The following is a 5,765-nucleotide window of genomic DNA, read 5'->3' as shown; positions in this document are numbered from 1 at the left end:
CTCACATGGTTGTTCTTCATCTAGTGTTCTGCCAATCCTATTTAGGATGACTCCAGTGAACAACTTGTAGACGAGAGACAATAGGCAGATTGGGTGATAGTTGCCAATGTCATGGATGTGTCCATTCTTATACAGTCGAACAGTCCTGCTGGTTTTCCATTAGGATGGAAACTTGCATTCAGATAGGTTGCGTGTGAAGAGCTGAGCCAGTGTATTGATTATTAGTGATGGCAGGTTCTTCAGGTGTTTGGGTCTGACCTTGTTGGACTGGTTGCTGTTCACTTTACCAATGAAATGGTGTGTCAGTTTTTGGAAGGGAGAACATTGGGAATGACATTTACATCCTGAGAGTTTTGGTAAGTGGGCAGGTGGATGTGGCTATCGAAGAGATCTGAGTAGAAGTCATGGATAATCTTCTCCATTATCCTTCTGGAATATGTGATAGATCCATCAGGACGTTGGAGGGTAGTCATCTTGGTCTTGTAGTTGGCAAAGTATAGACGGGCGTTGCAAATGCTTTTCCCAGCTTCTGCCACATCTGTCAGCACTGCTGCTCTTCTCTCTTTGAGGTCTTCTTTGATCGCTCATCTACACTGCTTTGCAAGCTCGGACATTCACTTGTGGTTGCCTGAGACTCCCGCCAAGCCATGTTGGCAATTGAGCTCGAGAGCTTTCAAAGACAGACATCTTTTTCTGGCTATCTCTCTCAGTGTTCCTAGCACAATCATGGAGTTGCTGCACCAGTCGATCGTAATTTTGTTAATGTTGTCAACAAGGGCATCGTCCCATGTCGCCGCAATAGAGCGAAAGAGCTCCCAGTTGGTGGTTGTTCTGGGAGTTCTCTTCTTAAACTTTGCAGCCCTTTATCCCTGCTCCGTGAAGCACAATTTTGCATGAAGGAGACGGTGGTCTGATCCTGTTTGGAATTTTGGGACAACAGCAACATTGGTCAGGCAAAACCGTCAATTGAATATAATGTGGTCAAGTTCATTGTAGAACCATCCACTGGAAGACTCCCATGTCCAATGTTTAGATTTGGCCTTCTGGAACTGTGAGTTACCATGGATGGTCTTGGTCAACATGATGACCTCAGACAGTCTGTCACCCTGTTCATTCCATTCTAGGCCATGGGTCCCGATGTGGAGTTCTTTGGCTGATCATCTCAGTCCTATCTTGGCATTAAAATCACCAACAATGATCTTGTAGAAGTTACGGTCTTCTTAATAGGGCTTCTTCAGCGCCATGTAGAATTTCTCAATTTTTTCTTCATCATAATTGGATGTTGATGCATAGACAATGAAGATAGAACTGCCTGTAGTGAGACACATCTATTCAAGTGTAATTGTCCAATTCGGGTTGTTAGGCATTCGAATGAATCAATGCTCATGGCCAAGTTTGTGTTGACAAGGACACCAACACCACTGATGCCTCTTTAATCGCATGTTCTGAGGAACAGTTCTTCTCCAGTGGCATGATGTTGTTGATGCCTTCTCATCTCGGTCAGACCAATGATGTTGTACTTGATCTTTTGCGACTGTACCATTATGTCCTTGAAGAATGCACCTGATGCCAGCATACATGCATTGAAAGTACAGATGGTCATTTCAGTCTTTTTTCGTTTTGGCAGCCTCGTTAGACTTTGAGATTTTATCAGCCCCTCTTTCCTCATCTTTCTTAACACTGCCGTATTGGTGGCTCTTTCAGGGTCAGGGGAATGAGACCCATAGTATTTTGGCATATCAAATACACCACAGATAGCTCACCAGTCTCTGATGTGCGGTAGGGATACTCTCAGTAGCTTGCCAGGCTCTCTGAGAGGGATAGAGGCTTTTATGGCAGCTTGTAATCTCCCTTGCCCGTAGACCATTGTAAGACAGTTTAATTTTACCCTCATGATGATCTATGTACAAGGTTTCTACATTTTTAGTAGTTATTTTTCCTAGATATATACTTTATTAGAATATTATACTTATGGGTGAATGATGCTGCCTACAGGTCAGCCTGTACCTGCAGATAGAGTGCATCAGCAGCCTTCAGGCTGCTTGACACCCCAAAATTGCCGGTGTGCCTTTGACTAGACCCTAACAACTTGGATCAAATTTACAAAAAAATTAAACAGCCAAAATTTAGGCACGTGGTACCCATGCTCACAAAACATCTCTGGTACAGCTATGCAAACTCATTTATTGGCCTTGTCTCAGAGACCCATAGATAGATAAATCTCAAAAGCCACAGTTAATCTCGGATCTGCATGTGGCTGAACAGAATGGTTAAATTGGAGGGGGGCAATTTAGCCTGTGTCTCACAAGCACAATTCCCAGCAGCCACTTGCTTCTACAATCCAAAATCACTGCCATACCATTGTCCTGGCTCCAGCATCTCAGGACAGACCTCACCAAGATATAAAAGGTAAGGTAAAGGCCCTCCCTTTGATCGTCGATTTGCTCGAGCAGGCCCAGTAACGTCTCCATTGAAGACTTTGTTGTTACTGTGTTTGGCATATCGAATACTCTCGGTAGCTTGCCGGGCTCTCCGAGAGGGGTGGAGGAATCGAACTCGGGTCGGCCATGTTGGCCGCTTGTAAGGCGAACACCCTACCGCTGTGCTAGACTATACTTTCAGGGATCATTTCTATAGTATGTTACTAGAGAAGTTTCTCTGATCATGTAGAGCACCAAGATATAATCTGTTGAAATTCGAATATGAGGGTTTTGTGACTAAAATCTCCAGGTTTTCATGAAATTCGGAAGGGATACCTCCCCACACTTCCCAAACACATGGAAGCATTAGCAGTTATCTCCACAAAACAACTCCAGTGCCACCCTATAAACTCTATTACTGGCCTTGCTTCAGATACCCACAAATAAATCTTGAAAGAGATCAAAAGCCAGAGAACAGCATCGAGTCCTGTTAGACACCACAGAACTGGAGAACTTCACTGGGGCATCTTAGATGGAGAAAATACAGTCTCCTCAACTACTCCAGATGGAATCCCAGTGACCAAGAGCTTCCACAAACAAGGCCCATGTATTTGGGTTCCAGAACTAAATCTCTATACAGACATAGGAGCAGAGGTGCCAGACTGTTTCTCCTAGGCTCCTCGCCCACTTATTGACCTTGCTGTCAAACCCACAATGTGCCTCTTGGTGCCAGCTTAGTGCACCAATAGCCCTGGTCCAGAGATACCCAATTAAATTCCAAAATGTATTAGTGTCCTAGAGAAATGTCTCCAGAACCCAACCATTTACAATCTAGAATTTCAGAAGTGTGCAGTCGCTGTACCCAAGATTTTCATAATGGGCAATGGATAATAAACGATCTAGACCTGCCCCTGGAAGGCAGGCTTGAATGGTGCTGGGAAAAGTTGAGCAAAACATAATGCCCAATAGTAGAGAGAATATTGGGGAAATTGCCTACCATAGAGGCAGGGTGAAGACTGGGATGTGGGTGGGGAGATATATACTGGGGACACTGGTGGTGGAAAGCGTGCACTGGTGGAGGGATGGGTGTTTGATCATTGTATGGCTGAAATTTTTTTAAAAATTATTATTAGTGAAACACCATGAGGTACAGTTGTAGACTTACAAATTTTTGTGCTTGGGTTTCAGTTATGCAATGATCGAGTACCCATCCCTCCACCAGTGCCCATTCTCCACCACCAATGGTCCCAGTATCCCTCCCACCCCCCATGCCTCCCACCCTGCCTATGTGGCAGGGCATTCCCTTTTGTTCTCTCTCTCCTGTTGGGTGCCGCCGTGGTTTGCAAAAGAGGCATTGAGTGGCAATCATGTTCGGTCTATAGTCTACGTTCAGCATGCATCTCCCATCCTGGAAGGATCCTCCAAACACCCTTTACTTGGCACTCCCTTCTCTATCTGAGCTGCCTTTTCCCCTAGCATGTGTGGCTGGCCTCCAAGCCATGGAATAAAACTCCCAGTACTTTTCTCTGCTATTCTTGGTCTTAGTCTCCTATTTTGTTACTTTATGTTTCCCAGATGAATGCAATCTTTCTGTCTGTCCCTCTCTTTCTGACTCATTTTGCTTAGTATGTATGGCTGAAATTTGAACATTAAAGCTTTGCAACTGTATCTCATGGTGATTTAAAAAAAACGAAAAGAATAATGTGGAGTTCATGCCCAATTCAATCAGCTTAATTAATGGCTGAATAAATAGCAGTACATTTTAAAAACAATTATTTAAAAATATAATAAATGTTTATTAGATAAAATCCAAAAAAAGTATATTAAACTTAGAGGTGAAAGTACTGAACTACCAGAGCATACTTCAAAGTCAAAAAGTAGGCAGTTTTAAAGCAAAAGATTTCATACTGTCACTGATTTAGATGTAATTCTGAAATTCTTTCTCTGAAATCCCCCACACCTGTTAGTATCTCTGAGTCTGAATATTATTAGTTTATGGAAAAATTCATTCTAGCAAAATGCAAATGTCTCATTTGTTTTGATGTCCTATGTTTGGCACGTCTCTGTGTGTGACATTATGAGGAGGGAGGCCACAAGAAAATTGTCATAATGCACCTGTCCATTAGTGAGTCTTCATGCCTAGATGAAACTTTCTGTCACCATCTGGTTATAATCTTATGCTCTGAAGCATGAGAACTGATGGACCTTTTAATTTTTATCTCAGCTAGTATAATTGCAGATGCTATTCTTATTCAAAATTGACCACATTTTGCCCATGGTCAAAAGCATGCAGCTCCCATTGACTTTAATATGAGGACAAGAACAAGAAAATGACAAGAGATTACAGCCTACTGCTACTAATTGCTTTATGAATCTTAATAAGCCTGTTTAATTTATTAATGTTCAATTGTGAATACCTTCACAGGTTATTTATTCATCTGTGATAAAAAGTATTTGCTTGAACTCTTTCAAAATGGGCTGTACTTTCATTAAAAAGCAGATTCTTTGCTTTCTAGGGCCATGGATTTAATGCAAACAAAAGGAAGCTGAGAAAGACTGAAAATATTGGTACCAATATTCCAACATACACAGAAAGTGCATGCCCACAAAGGATAAAAGCTTAAGAGAATTTTTGTAGTTATTTTTTCTCACAAAACAAGTACAATTTATACATAATGTAAGGAATTGTCACTAATTACACTGGTTTTAATTAGGTTGTGCTAAATCCTATACTTTATAGAATAATCTGTGTTAAATAAAAGGATAGTCAACTTGTAAAATATACATAGTAGCTGAGTAAAAATAAGTAAGTGAGATAAATAGAAGGAACAATGCAATAGGAAAGAATCAGCACAGAAGAAAAAGAATCAGCCACATTTCTAAGAAAAACTAAAGGAGAAATTAATTCTAATGTTAAGTGTAGACTCAATTGCCTATTTCCACACTTTAGATTGTTAAATATGTATACTGTCTGTGGATATGCTGTTCTCTGATGAAAATAAAGGGTGTCTTTAAAATACAGGGTTATGCTCTATATACACATATAGAAGACTTACCTTGAGACCAAAATACTGCAATGCAGGGTATTCATGAAAGTACATCAGGATGAGAATTAGGAAACATTGATCTGTCTCATCCCTAGTTTGAAGGAAAAATGTGATTGGCGAAAGTATTTATAAACACATACACAAGCATAAACATGTACATATCCAGTGTTTACACATGCACACATAGTGAAAACAAATCAATTTATCAAGTAACCTGCTTTACCAGGTTTTGTGAACAGAATTTTCAAGTTCAATGATCAAGAGTACACATTTTTGTCATTTATGAGCAATCATATCC

At 40.9% G+C, this 5,765-nt stretch overlaps 1 pseudogene; it reads left to right on the top strand.

Annotated features, from left to right (window-relative positions):
- Positions 1-2,606: 2,606 nt before the first annotated feature.
- On the top strand, positions 2,607-2,711 carry LOC130029556 (uncharacterized; annotated as a pseudogene).
- Positions 2,712-5,765: the final 3,054 nt, after the last annotated feature.

Source organism: Sorex fumeus, unplaced genomic scaffold (genome assembly GCF_029834395.1).
Source record: "Sorex fumeus unplaced genomic scaffold, SorFum_2.1 ptg000003l, whole genome shotgun sequence".
Lineage (NCBI taxonomy): Eukaryota > Metazoa > Chordata > Mammalia > Eulipotyphla > Soricidae > Sorex > Sorex fumeus.
This window is presented reverse-complemented; position numbering and strand designations above follow the sequence as displayed.